Source organism: Amblyomma americanum, chromosome 2 (genome assembly GCF_052857255.1).
Source record: "Amblyomma americanum isolate KBUSLIRL-KWMA chromosome 2, ASM5285725v1, whole genome shotgun sequence".
Taxonomy (NCBI): domain Eukaryota; kingdom Metazoa; phylum Arthropoda; class Arachnida; order Ixodida; family Ixodidae; genus Amblyomma; species Amblyomma americanum.
Genome location: NC_135498.1, coordinates 38423059 through 38437854, shown reverse-complemented (window position 1 = coordinate 38437854; position 14796 = coordinate 38423059). Strand labels below are relative to the sequence as shown.

At 47.1% G+C, this 14796-nt stretch overlaps 1 protein-coding gene across 2 annotated transcripts in view; it reads left to right on the top strand.

Annotated features, from left to right (window-relative positions):
• The first annotated feature begins 1842 nt into the window (after nucleotides 1-1842).
• Nucleotides 1843-14796, top strand: part of LOC144121035 (proclotting enzyme-like) — a 30760-nt gene continuing 17806 nt past the window's right edge. For both annotated transcript variants that reach the window (XM_077653941.1, XM_077653940.1), the window contains exon 1: nucleotides 1843-2013. The gene's annotated coding sequence lies outside the window, so the exon portion shown is untranslated. The remainder of the gene's footprint in view (nucleotides 2014-14796) is intronic.

Sequence of the window (14796 nt, the reverse complement as noted above, 5' to 3'; positions counted from 1 at the left end):
TCAGTGGTTAGGGCACTCGACTGCTCAGCCCGAGGACTCGGGTTCGATCCCAACCGCGGGGGCTGTTTTTATAGAGGCGAAATGCACGGAGCCAGAGTACTATGCGATGTTAGTGCACGTAAAAGTACCTTAGGTGGTCGAAATTATTCGGAGCTTGCCACAACGTCGCCCCTCATAGCCCATGTCTCTCTCAGACGTTAAACCCGATATACTATACCATACCATGCCATGCCATACCATACTGTACTATCCCATACCATGAAGTATTAACAGCGAACACAACCTAGACTACATTTTAGAGTTTATTTCAACGGCTGCCGATTGCAACCTAATCGCAAACTGCAGAGCTTAATCATGTAACTACTGCTTGAAGCTGGTTTATTCTATGTACAGCGCTCCACTTCAAGACCAATGCGTTTTGGGTGCAAAGGCTTTGATGCAAGAGAACGGCCTGCACCCAGCTGGCGGCATTTCTTCGAGGATGATCCGCCAGCAGCGCGCCCGAGGCTTGCAAGACCACGTGATTATCAGCTGCACGGAGTTTGCTCATGTATGTAGTGGAGTCGAGCTGTACGCGATGATCTCCTCGACCCAAATGGAAACTGGTCGTAATGTGTAACTGAACATGTAATTTTCTGTGACGTCCTAGAGCAAATGAGGTTTTATGCCGTGATTATGGTGTCAGCAGCTATTTATTACACCGAATAAAAAAAGAAAGGGTGCTAGAAATTTGTTTATTAATACGCTGTTGATATTCAAGGAAGCGGGGCAAGCCGATGGGTTGCAATGATTCTGCGCACGTTATGCGTGCAGACTGCCTGTACTGGCGTCCTATCAGTTCGCAAGTCTGGCTCGATGACAGCCGTGGTTTACAGCGTTATTGTACGGCTGAACTCGTTACCATGCCATCACAAGTGTCAGTCTCTCGGACTCGGGACATTCGCAGTTATTAGCTCCAGTGCAGAACACTGATTTGGTAGGCTGCTAGAGCCGATATGGATGTCTTTACTCCAATTAGAGATCTTTCAAACACAGTTTCCATAACGGGACCTGCCTATTGCGCAATACCCATAGAACGGCACACAATAAAATTTGCCTGTGTGGATATTTTTTTACGTGTTCTTGAGTATCTGAAGCTGAACGGTCTGTTAGCAGTTCGATGAACTCAGCATAATGATTATATCACCAGTTCGAAACGTTCGGGTGCAGCTTAACTCCTCTGCCATGGTAACCTTTGCAAGCCTTTTGGTGCAGGGTGGCATGCATTAATGTTTCGAGGGCAGACATTTTTCTTGCATACATTCCACCTTTTCTGCAATCTCTTGGCTTGCAGGGCTCGTCAAAAATTTTCCACAGGGATTTTCTGGGTTAAGATGTCGACAGTATTTAACATCAGAGCCTCGCATTGTCGCCAAGCCGTGGAAATACCGGGATTCATCGAGTTTAAGCAATAATCGAAACAAAGCAAAAAATGTTCACAATGGCATGCTCGACCTCTGCGCCTTCCACAGATCTGTGCGGATACAAGCGATGAAGTTCCAAGGCACGCCCGATTCGATGCCTCCCCCCCCCCCCCCCCTCTCTCTCTCCGCCTCCAAACGGTCGCCTCGGCGCACAAGGCTTACAAACGTCGCGACTCGTGCGTCTTGCAAACCGGTAGGGCAGATCATCGTCGGGGGCGCACGTGGACTCCATAACAAAAGCTCATCTCTTTCTCAAGGTTGCCTCCTGGGCATCCTGCTCCTGCGGGCAGCCCCAACCGGTTATGACGTCATCGTGCGGCGGGCGAAGTCGCACGCTTTCTCGGGGGTCCGCTCGTGTTTCTCTTTCCTCAAAGCCAGCGAGTGCCCGCGCCACCGCAGCGCATAGAAGGAGGTGCGCGATCCGCTACCCAGTGTGCCCCCGCGGAGAAGAAAGCGCGCCGACGGATCTTTCCGCCGTTCAACGCTTCGATGATTTTCCGCTCGACGCTGCCTCTAGGAAACAGCTGAAAGGATACCACACACACACCGCGTGAGTGCCGGCGAATGTCGCTGATTTCAGCATGGGGACGTCTAGAGAGAAAGTCTTTGTCGTTGTTGCGTGACTCGGGTCTTGAATTCCGGACCGAAACTAAAAATTTCCGGTTTGGCCCAGGCATATGCTCATTCGAAGGCCTATAAAAAGAAGTGAAGCGGGAAACATGAAAGGACGTGGTTTATGAATTAATAATAATAATAATTGGTTTTCTGGGGAAAGGAAATGGCGCAGTATCTGTCTCGTATATCGTTGGACACCTGAACCGCGCCGTAAGGGAAGGGATAAAGGAGGGAGTGAAAGAAGAAAGGAAGAAGAGGTGCCGTAGTGGAGGGCTCCGGAATAATTTCGACCACCTGGGGAAATTCGCAGTCCCGCGTATCTCGTGGTCGATGCTTGCGAACTCACCCTGCCGTTCGCTTCCCGCGGGAATTATGACTTGCAGTTCATTTCCGCGGGTATCATGCCGCAGTTTCTATGCCTCCTAGGTAGTGTATGTAACAGAAAAACTTGCAGTGTCATTTCGTTATGCTCTCCTTACACGTGCATGAAGCTTGGAGGTGATGGCCTCCTTTAGGAAAGTAAAAGGCTATACTGATCAGAGGAGAAAACATTCTAAGTCAAATATATATAGCAGCCAAATGAAGGGTGCAATGAAAACAAGCTTGACATTCGGTGGCTGCGGAACACCTACATTCGTTAAGCAATGCTGTAATGCCATATTTAAGCAGGCTGACAGCAGCGCCTCCCTGGTGGCAAACGTCGTTTAACAGCTGGCAGAGATGGCCAGGAAGTCACAGTTTTGGGAAGAAATGAAGACTACTCACGATTCGAGTATTAAATTTTTGCAAATGCATATGCCTAGAACATGGACATGTATAGTCTTGGAGAGAACATGGATATATTTGCATTTGCCCCTGCCAGTGTTCCATATAGGTTTTTAAAACCGATAACAGAAATCAAACGGATTTAATCAATAGTCGAAAGAGGATGCTATGTGTAACAAAGGTGTGAGAAAGCCAGATTTCTTTAACTTAAAATAGGCGTGAGTACGGCCTTTGTCAAAAGTATAAAGACCAAGGGATTCGCTTCTGGGCCATGATGTGTGCCTCGCTTCCCCAGTCTCTTAAAGGGGACAAGAGCTTTCGCCCTTTCCCCCAATTAAAGTTACGCCTTCCACGGATGCTACACGAGCCCCAATACACTTTTTAGAAGCGAACTCTTTGGGCTATTTCCATTTGACACAGGCTCTACTTGTCCAGGGTCAGAGTGAGTCAGGGAACAAACGCGGGTCAATGACATCCTAGTCGAAATCAAGAAGAAGAAATGGGCTTGGCCAGGCTATGTAATGCGAAGTCAAGATAACCGCTGGTCCTTAAGGGTAACGGAGTGCACTCCAAGAGAAGGCAAGCGTAGAAGGGCGCGGCAGAAGGATAGGGGGGCGGATGAGATTAAGAAGTTTGCTGGGATAAGGTGGCAGCGGCTGGCACAGAACAGGGTTAATTGGAGAGATATGAGAGAGGCCTTTGTCCTGGAGTGAGCGTAGTGAGGCTTATGATTATGATGTTGATGATGAACGTGCCCGGGCCCGACTTGAATCTAAATGTTTTTCCGTGTCGGGCAGACAGCATTTAGCAGTCCTGCAGAGCAGAAGAAGGTACAGTTCGAGCTTGCACAAGTAACCATTAAACAAAAGTGGCAATGGTCGCTAATTCTTTTTAAAGTTGCGTAACTCCATGTGGGAAGCAACAGGAACTTGCAACTAACTTCCATTAAGCTATTTGCCTAAACTTTTAGGGAGTACGAATATTCGAAATTTCTTAATAACAAACTGAATATCCTGCGATTCGATTCGCTGAACGAAACAAATAGAGTGAGCTCAAGTTTATTCGCAGCCACTCGAACGTGTTCTCTAGTTTCCGCATAATTTTCAAATAATAGGCACGAAGTTCTAATAAGACACGCCGCAGGTTTCTCTGACGACTGTTTTGAAAAATGTAACCCAAACCGATGCCGCACAGCAGGCTATCGCGATCGATCTGCGCGGGGCGATGGTTCAGCGGCGTGACATGGTCCATTCGTGAGGAGGCGTTCATAATGCTCATACATGGCCTCCGAGATTGGGAGCACGGGAGGGCCCAGCCAGGTTTAGCGTACCAGGTCTCACGCCTCGACGCCCGATCTCGGAGGCCACGGCTCCTTAGTAGCTCTTGCTCCTCTCAGCTAATGAGATGTGGCGCTAGCTCATTCGCTGTCGTCGTATCTAGCAAAACGTAATTCTCCTATACGTGTGACATGAATTTCATAGAGTTAATATATTGACTTCGTTCTGCATATAGCTAAGTGTAGATCACAGTTGCGTCTTTTGAGAGCTGTAGCTGTAACTTCAAAAGTTCTAACACCGAACTGCAGCGCCACCGCCAGTAGTTCGCTGTTTTGCATGAGTACCCGTTTTGAACGAATATCCGTACAATTAGCGAATTTCATTTCAATTATTTGCCTTGGAGGCCCCTTTCGTGGTATTAGATAAGGGGTGGGGTAATCAAGTTTTGTTGCCTATTGTCACCATGATACATGAATTTTAATACTGACTTTGAAGGATGATGTGCGAATATATTACATTTGTAGAAATACTGCATTTGTATTCGATTCGCTTCTGTCACTATTCGATTTGAATTCGATTCGGTTTTTTAACTCGTATTTGATCCGGTAGCAAACCTACAATATTCGTAGTCGATTCGGTAAAAAAAATATACTATTCCCACAACCCTAAAAATCTGTTATTTACTACATGCAATCGGAACAGAGCCTAAGGTAGAGTAAACTTTTGCTGCGGTTATGCCTGTCTAACAAGCTTCGCCACCCCTGAGCCCGGACGATAGCCATGCTGCGATTGTCCTGACCCATGTGCTACATTACTTGTCAAAACAGACAAGTCGTTGGCAGAATGCTGGCAGGTTCTTTTTCTCAGAATGAAAACTGCTGAAAATTTCGATAACTTCCACGGTCAGGCCTCTGTATCTAAGCCCCTCCTGAGCGACATCCACTTTGTTCAGCAGAAAGATACACCAATTTCCAGCCGCAACATACTACGACGTCCAAACTGCTGATTCCCCGAGAACGCTCGTGATACAAGAAGCGTAAAGGATTGGGCAAGTTGGTCAGACATGCTTAACGGAATAATGGCGCAGATCAAGTGACAGGACAGCAGAAGAGCACAAACACACACAAGGCGCTTGTGTGTATTTGTGCTCTTCTGCTGTCCTGTCACTTGATCTGCGCCATTATTCCGTTAAGCTCGTGATACAACTGTTGTAAAATAATGATGACAGTTAAGGGAGCTAGCTTGCACTGCACATAAATAACCCGCTCTCGAATTGCATTTGGAAATCCGCTTCAAGCATCAGGCTTCTGTGGGAAGACCGCTGTGAGAAGCAACCGCACAGACCGTCTGTCCTCGACGCGGAACGGACACGTCTGACGCATCCAGTCTGACTCGGTTGGGCGGGAGCCAGCACTCCTCCCACTGTTTCCCAGACACCATTTGTCATATGTAAGCCTTACGCCAGCATGGAGAATGAACACGATAATTAGGAGCAGCCGTCGAGCCATTACAATGTTTCCCCGCTACCCGACGATAATCTGCGTCAGCGTGCGTTTTTTGGGAAATGTGACTGCATCGGTGATTGGGACTTCCGCAGTGCGTTCGTATCACGACACTAAAACTGTAGACATACACAGCTTATTATCGCACTTTATAGAACGCAGGAAGAGCAATAAAGAGAGAGTGAAAATTAAATTATTTCGCAACCCAATTGCGCGGCTTCGGATTGAATGTTGTGGCCTACACTTAATTTGCCTCAGCGAACTAAAATGCTGACTGATATCAAGATAGAGGTACATATGCGCTGGTCGCGTTATTCTTCACCTTTTGTGTCAAGCCCCTGTCTGTACCAGATATTAATATTCTCATCATGTCCAACATTGTTGGACGGAAATTTTGAGTATTGAGAACTTAAGATATTGTTATGGAAAAATTGAAAGTAATAGTCTATTCTTCCGACGTGTAGCTAAATCTTTATATTGTTTCCACCCGCCGCGGTGGCTCAGTGGTTAGGGCGCTCGACTACTGATCCGGAGTTCCCGGGTTCGAACCCGACCGCGGCGGCTGCGTTTTTATGGAGGAAAAACGCTAAGGCGCCCGTGTGCTGTGCGATGTCAGTGCACGTTAAAGATCCCCAGGTGGTCGAAATTATTCCGGAGCCCTCCATTACGGCACCTCTCTCTTCCTTTCTTCTTTCACTCCCTCCTTTATCCCTTCCCTTACGGCGCGGTTCAGGTGTCCAACGATATATGAGACAGATACTGCGCCATTTCCTTTCCACCAAAAAACCAATTATAATTATTATATTGTTTCCATCGCTCGCATCAAGCAGCCATAGACTGCCATAGAAAAACAACAGGGAATGCTTTTGACGATAAAAAAAAAACTTTATAGGCAAAAAGATGCAAGTCTGCCGACGGGAGATCTGCAGACGTATTGATTGTTATAGATAAATCTTACAATATATTTGTTGCCCTGCGTCTGAACCCGTTCAGACTATGTGTCCAAATCAATCTTGTACTGTTTTTTTTTGTTCCTTTCTTCTTCGCGGACTTGACACGAATGAAGGTCGATACTTTTTGTGATTTTAAAGTTTTTGATCTTTTGGTTTAAGATTGCTGCGACAGCTTTGTTTCTCCGAGGATTGTGTCGTGTTCTGTTTCGCCTTTAGTGAGCCCCACCTGTCGTCGCCCCGCTCATTTCATTTTTAAACTCGGCGCTTACAGCTTCCAAATTTTTCGACAATTTCCAGGCGCTGAATGAGTGAATTGTCGACGCTCGCGCAATAATATTTTTTTTTTAAATTGGGAGGCTGTATACTTCTCACCTGTCAAACAGGCTAACCTTGTTTCTCTTGTAATATTTTCGTTAATTTTCGTTTCGTTCGCTTGCGGAACAGTTTTACTGTTCATTATTTTCCCCTCTTCATTTACATTTTGCTTAAAATGTAATTAGAAATCGCGCTTTCTGTATTAGGTGTAATTAAAAGACATTATAGTCGGATACAACTTAAGTCTGCAGTGACGCGCCGCCCACATTTAGGACCGATGCACACAATTCCTCCACGACAAAACCGTAGACCGTTGTTAAAACTTCTCTTTTCACCTAAACAATAAGCTAATCACGAGGAAAATGTTATAATCTCTAGAATTTTCTTACCTGGCTTATTTAATAAAGTCAAACATTATAATGATGATTTCGTGAACTTTTGCGACTGGCTAGCGGAGTAATACAGTACGTCGCGGACCGTGACCCAGTGTTAACAACTGCTGCTTTTTAAGTTGTATCCTACTATAGATACATTTAGCATAGCGCGTACCACTACCGCTCACCGTCTACAGCGCCCCACCACTGCGCCCGCGCTGATTGGTCCCTTCGCCGCAAGCGTACGATGTTTACAGGAACGTGGCGCCATCTGTCGCCCCTAGGGCGATCTGCGCCTGCGCAGTGGCGGTGCGCGGTAGACGCTATGCGGCAGCGGTAAGCGCTATGCTAAAGGTAATGATTTTTTTTAAGTTTTATATTTATTTAGTTTTACAAAGTCTCCATCGTATTTGCCCGTCGAGACTGTTCGGGAACGCAGCCCTCATTTTCGGTGTCGAGAGTGCAATAAAATACTGGTTTCGCGAATAATATCACAAACGTTATAAGTGCCAACGCTTCGTTTCGCTGTGAGCCGTTTAACGTCAGATACCGTCAAGCATGGGAATACCGAGAGCGTGGAGATCGCTTTTTTCAGGTCTGCGTAAGCTGAGCAGAAAAACACGTCTAAAAATAAGTTCTCTCATTTGTACAAAAGAATGTGCGAATATGCAAATAAGGCCTCCAACTTAATTTCCGTGCCCACCTGTGCTCAAATCACTACATACCTCCCTTCGATGGAGCCAGGCTAACCACTGTTAGCGACGAAGGCAGTTCGATGGAAATAGCAAGTAGAAATACAAGCGAAGGGACGGTAACGCTACTAGTCTTAAAGACGCAGTACCGGTACGGCATAGGTTAAACAGAGATGCCTATTACAACCTCGCAGACCTCGCAGCCTCGCATCGCTATCCTCCCACGGGGAACCTTTAACGATACGGCATAGCCACCACCATGTATACGTATGTACGTCTGCTCGCTTCAGAATGGTTAAGCACGCGTCGAACGCTGTCTGCGGCGACAACTTTGATGGCGACAAGCGAACGTGCTGTTTGGTTGTTTCCGTCCAGCGACTATGCGCGACAGTTGCAGAAGCGAAGAAAAGTAGTAGCCTGTGAGCTTGCCCGGATGGTCGCAGACATTGACGACGTGACAATAAGGAAAAACCCGGCGAGGAACACCACTCGGTCGCTCGTGCACGCCGCGGCGTCGTCATTTGGTCGATTACACAACCTGCTAACGACGAACTGCGTGCGTCCGACATTTCCTTCTGCGTGGCGATCCCTGGCACGGATGGCTCGCGCCTCAGTTAATTTTGTTTATTTCCTTCAGAAGCGTAAAGAAATGAGCAAGTGGAAAGCATGTTCTTATCCGGGTCGCCTGCGATCTCGACCGCAGCGGCGTCTGGCGGTTCCTTATAGGCGCGAATTTCAAAATTCTAAAGCATTTCATATGAGGCAGTTTTAAATTTTCTTTGGCTGTTTGTGTCTCTACAATGCCGAGCACGTTCACCACGCCTAATCAGAGACGATTAGTAGGCGGCTTCCTCTCCGGTTTTTCCCCTCCTCTGTTATCTATGGCGCTGACCTGCGCCCTTATAGATAATGCCTGGCGAGAGCGTGACAGTTGCGGGTATCCCACATAAAACCGGCCGGTACAGGAGAATCCGATACCTCGCGCCTCTCATTTCCCGGGGTAAGGATGGTGCTTGTACAATGAAGATTACACCACGATAGCTGTTGTACAGCGCTATGTCACAAAATGCCGAGCAGGCGCACTAAGTACTGGCATATCACAAGGCAGGTAAATGTCATGCCAGGGCCAAACGCGCTCTTTATTAATGCTAAAGCATTAGAAGTCCCGTCCAGCCGAGAACCGGGCGTGAGCGCGAAAAGCGACGGCACAAAACCTCATGACGTCAATGGTCAGCCAGTAGACAGTAAAAGATAGTTAGCGGAGTCAGTAGATCATAGATTAACATAAATGGTAATTATTAGGCGCCAAGAACTAATTAGGAAACACTTATTAATAGTCAATGGTCAATAACTATTACAAATTAACATTGACATAAAATCAGTATACCCTAATTAACAGCTAGGTAAACAATGGTTAATTGGCACTAATAAGTACTTGGTGTCCCCATCATCATAATCATCATCATCAGCCTGATGGCACCCAATACAGGACAAAGGCCTCTCCCAAATCTCTCCAATTAAAAAATTTTCTTTGCCAGCTGTGGCCCCCTTATCACTGCAAACTTTTTGCTCTCATCCGCCCACCCAACCGTCGCCGCCCCCTGCTACGCTTGTCTTCTCTTGTTGCCTGCGCATTACATTCCCTGCCCAAGCCTATTCCTTCTTTATTTCGAATAGGGGGCGATTAACCGGCTTTCGTTCCCTGGCCCACTCTCTCCTCCTCTTGTCTCCTAACGTTACTTATCATTTTTCTTCTTATAGCTGGTTGTGTTGTCCTCAGTTTAAGCTGAACCCTTTTCGTTAGCGTCCACATTTCTGCCCCATAGGTGAGCACCGGTAAGATACAGCTGCTAATACTTTTCTCTTGATACTGGTAAACTGCCATTCATGGTTCGAGAGAAGCTGCCAAACGCACTTGCTGTACTTGATGTACTTAACTAGTATTAAAAAGCGTGGTAAATGCTTTCGAATTAACCGCACATATAGATCTTAAGTGCACTCTGTAATTTTTTTTTCCTAGCCGTGTACGGTGGTAAGTGCAAAAGGTCGTTCCTGGTAGCGGTGATAACTCAACGGGGTGAAGTTTCGGGCAAGTTGGTCTACCATGTTGAAGAAAAAAAGAAGCCACAAGTTAAGACAACACGTATAAGGCAGAGAAGTGGACGGTCTTCTCCATATTGAAGAAGAAAAGGAAACGTGACTTGAGACAGGACTGTGCTCAAGTTGCTGGAAGAGGCCTTGCAGCATCTTGGTCTTAGTTTGAGCAGCCCGCTCTTGCTATCATTTGGCGCCACCACAGTTGGGTTCAGCCACAGATCTGTTTGTACCGCTGTTCTAAATTTCCTGATAGAATCTAACCGACTGCCTTGCTAAGTGTTCCAAAATTTTCTTTTCTATCAATTATTACATTTCGACTTAATCATTATTATTTAATCCCTCTCTTTATTATTATTCTTATAATTTTGAAATGAAAACTTTCATCCCTTTTCTGTTCATAATAATAATAATTGGTTTTTGGGGAAGGAAATGGCGCAGTATCTGTCTCATATATCATTGGACACCTGAACCGCGCCGTAAGGGAAGGGATAAGGGAGGGAGTGACAGAAGAAAGGAAGAAAGGGGTGCCGTAGTGGAGGGCTCCGGAATAATTTCGACCACCTGGGGATCTTTAACGTGCACTGACATCGCACAGCACACGGGCGCCTTAGCGTTTTTCCTCCATAAAAACGCAACCGCCGCGGTCGGGTTCGAACCCGGGAACTCCGGATCAGTAGTCGAGCGCCCTAACCACTGAGCCACCGCGGCGGGTTCCTTTTCTGTTCATGACGAAGAATTCACCGGAGTTGCGCTCCCACGTGCTTTTCCTTTTTATTAACTGCGTTCAGGTGAATAGCCACCCGATTATTGGACGATCCCCCAGTGTGGGTATGTGCCATCTTTTGATAGGCAAACAACAACAACAGGACTTAAGGGCAGAGAAGTGGATGGTACAAGTGGAATATCGCCCGCTTGCGCCTGTACCGTCCACCTATGCGCCATAAACTTCTTCAACACGGAGAAAACTACGCTCAACTTTACGACGCTCCTGTGCAGAGTCACGTCCACCTAAGAGCAACGCTTGTCGTTATTGGACATGCGTGTCGAGTTTGTGAAAACCCACTGAATAGGTCAGCCGATCAGCTTCTGTTTTTCTAGTATATCCGAGCGAGTGTGCTCATTCCATTCGCTGAACCGTTCTGTTGTGGATTTTACACTCGCTTGCTTGTACGTGGCTGATAGCGATCCGGTTTCCGAATCGGAGGAACCTTCAATTCACCCCGCTGGTTTTTTCAAAAGAGAAGGGCACCTTTGGGCGAAACTGCTCCGCAGTTCGCATTGCGCATTTAATTTTTACTCTTATTTTCTGGCGCAGCTAAATAGGGAGCAGTCTACGGTCTTAAAATGGAAAAAGAAACACTAGCGAAAGAAAAGGCAATATTCACTATCGTCTCTTTTATCTGCAACTCGAGATCAGAAAAAAGCTGCAGCAACGAACTCGGGATCACGTGGCTGACCCACGAAAAATGTAGAGGGTAAGCGCAGGATGGGTGAACGCCCGCACGTGTCACATTTCGCGTGATTTCACGTGATTTCACAGAACAAGCTTCCTTGGTGGACTAAGCAACACCCCGGTCATGTATATGCACACTGAGGAGCCAAACAAAAAGTGTACAGTAACAACGGCTTCGCAAGGACGGCGATGCAATAGTCATGGTACATTCTATATACGTCAGCGCATGAGCCTTGACAGAAAAAAATCTCTCAGATGTCTACAGCGCCAGCGAAGATACTTCATTGAGCAGCTGTTTCCAATTAGTATACACTGATGGTATCTATTCCTCTCCGAAATGCGTTAACTTGAGCAATAATAATAATTGGTTTTGGGGGAAAGGAAATGGCGCAGTATCTGTCTCATATATCGTTGGACACCTGAACCGCACCGTAAGGGAAGGGTAAAGGAGGGAGTGAAAGAAGAAAGGAAGAGAGAGGTGCCGTAGTGGAGGGCTCCGGAATAATTTCGACCACCTGGGGATCTTTAACGTGCACTGACATCGCACAGCACACGGGCGCCTTAGCGTTTTTTCCTCCATAAAAACGCAGCCGCCGCGGTCGGGTTCGAGCCCGGAAACTCCGGATCAGTAGTCGAGCGCCCTAACCGCTGAGCCACCGCGGCGGGGCAACTTGAGCAAGTTGCTACGAAGTAAAGGTCGTGATTGTCAGGGCCCATCCTCTTGCTTATTCTTCCCCCCTTTCAGCGTCTATTCGCGCTCTTTCTACGAGTAGCGTCTTTCTCGGCGGTCTTTTGCGCGCAGAGAAGTGGAAGGAATGCGTCATCTCCGCGGTGTGTCCTTCTCTTTATTGCGACCTTCGTTCGCGGTCGTTATGCAGACGCCTCGTAGGCACTCATCGCTCGAGGAAAGTTCCACGAACATTCTGTGTGCTCGCTCGGTGTCCCTGGAGGTTCCGTTTACACCCTTGTAAGCATGGCAGAAGTATTTGACGCCTGATATCGCTGAAGAGCAGTGCACAGCTTGCAAGTACGCTTTATACTGCCGCGAGTTACACCCTGCAGTCGAATACAACTCATGAACGAAGTGGAAAATGCCTCTCGAATAAGGCTAGTAAATAGGCTAGGCTATTAAAATAGGCTCAAATAGTCAAGTAGGCTCAAGTAGTCAAATAGGCTAGTAAGCCGACGCCAAAAATGGCGTCGGCTTACTGTTATGACGCTGCGGTCAACCGCTTTGCATGTGCCGTAGCAGCCATGGATTCTGCGTTGTGGTTGCCCGCGACGCCATGACAGGAAGTCCAGAACTTCCTTTTAAGAGAATGTGCCGTATCGTTCCTGAGATTTATCCGACTGTACGAGGTCTCTCTCTTTAAATCTCAACCTGCACTCAGTATTATTACTGATATCTTCCCTGATATTTGATTTTAACCTTAGGCCGTACGAAATTACTCTGCACTTCTCCTATAGGAGTGTATAATTTGTTATAACTCTGTTAAAAGCCCGGTGTACAGCAGAGTTGCTGGCTGGGACAAATTATTTTTCATTCCTTTAAGGCTTCCTTAGCATAACGTATGCAGGTTCTATTTCCCACTTGTTACACCCCAGCTTCCTCACACTTGCAAGACGAGAAACTGGGACTAAGATTTCTGATTCTTTAAAACAGGCATGATGGAGACGAGAAAAAGGATGGACCAGGAGTGCAAGAGGTAGACAGGACATGCTATCATCCATCTACGTCTTTCTTTGTTGTACAGTCTTTTGGCTGGCTTACATCATGCAGGCTTACCAACTCGCCCCGTAACCAGTGTTATTGCAGTTTAAACGAGGGCCTTTTTATTTGAATCGTGACATTAAAATAGCGAGAAAAAAAACTGCAGTGAAGTGAACTAGCAAGACATGACAGATGGATTGCATACAGCCAAGTTTCATCTCTTTTGGTTGTCATCTGTCCACCTTTGTTCAGGGCTGCCTGCGGCTCGATACTATTTACATCATTTTGTTCTTCACTCTATTGAGAGGTGCAAAGAACCATCAAGTGTTCCTCGACGGCGAAGAGAGCAGTTCGCTTTCGGTTGAAGTCGTTGCAGAATGGTAGCTGTCAAGCGATCACTGCGTAAGTATACGCAGCCCGCATAGCACCTTCAATCTCCCACTTCTCATGTTTGGTTACTTCACCCATCCGTCTCCATTGCCGGGTCGCAAATGAAACATGGCTCTTGGCACGGCTGGCTGGCCGGCCCGCCTACAGGCTTGCGCAAAAGCCGCTCGCGCAGCTGAAGCGGAACTGATTTCCATGGAGAAGACGCCCCCTCCCCCCGTCAGCTCCCAAGGGACAGATTAGAATAGATCGCGCAAGGCGATGCTTTAAAACGAGCCGCCACGGACGAGGCCTTGGCCTTTCTCAGAACAGGCAGTGTTCGACTCTGCTCCGCCGAAGCCACCTAAATGACTCGGCTCCGCGGAAGGCGGCAAGAGGGCAAAAGATAGCGAGGACAGAGGTTCGCATATACCTGGACACTTTTCTGAGAAGCAATGCAAAGCCGAAAGTAAGGCCTAGAGGAAATTTGCTAAGCCGGTGTGCCCATAAGTTGCTGTATCGAACGGTGAAAGGACTTGTTCGCGGTCGCTACATTACTTTGGGTGCGCTCAGTGGCGTGACCTATATTGCCCATGCTTGAGAGTGAGCTAAAACCACAAGAAACTTTTATAAAGACCCCAATTCTTTAAAACATGCCTCCCTTTTACAGCACTAGCTGTTAAGGCGAAGGTTCCTTGGCCAAGCGTGTCTGTTGTCGTTGTCGTCGTCAAGAAGCGCCTGTGTAGTACAACGTGACCGGGAGGAGGGAATCAGAAGGGAAAGGAGGAGGAGCAAGGAACCAGCCCTTAATGGAGCACGATCACGTGACCACGCACCCCCCGTACATATGCCTACATGACCATGGGAAAGGGGAAACTGGGAGAGGGGGGTACACGGACCTAGCACTGGCATCATGTCGGGGCCGCATCTTTCTGTACGAAATAATTATCGCATGACAGCTAGCGCTGATGTTCCGCATCGCCAATTGTGCAATCGCCATTCAATTGTTTCGCCACCTGGACGCATCGAAAGAAAAATCAATATCAAACACGATACGAGGGCGCAAATAAAAACTTTCTCCCTTCGTACAATTATCGAGGAAAGCAGTGTATGAGCTACATAAAACGCTGGCCTTGGTTTTTAAACTACTGTAACGTATTCCGCGACGATCTTGAACTATAGACTTCGAAGCAGCAGTTAGCTGAAACTCTAG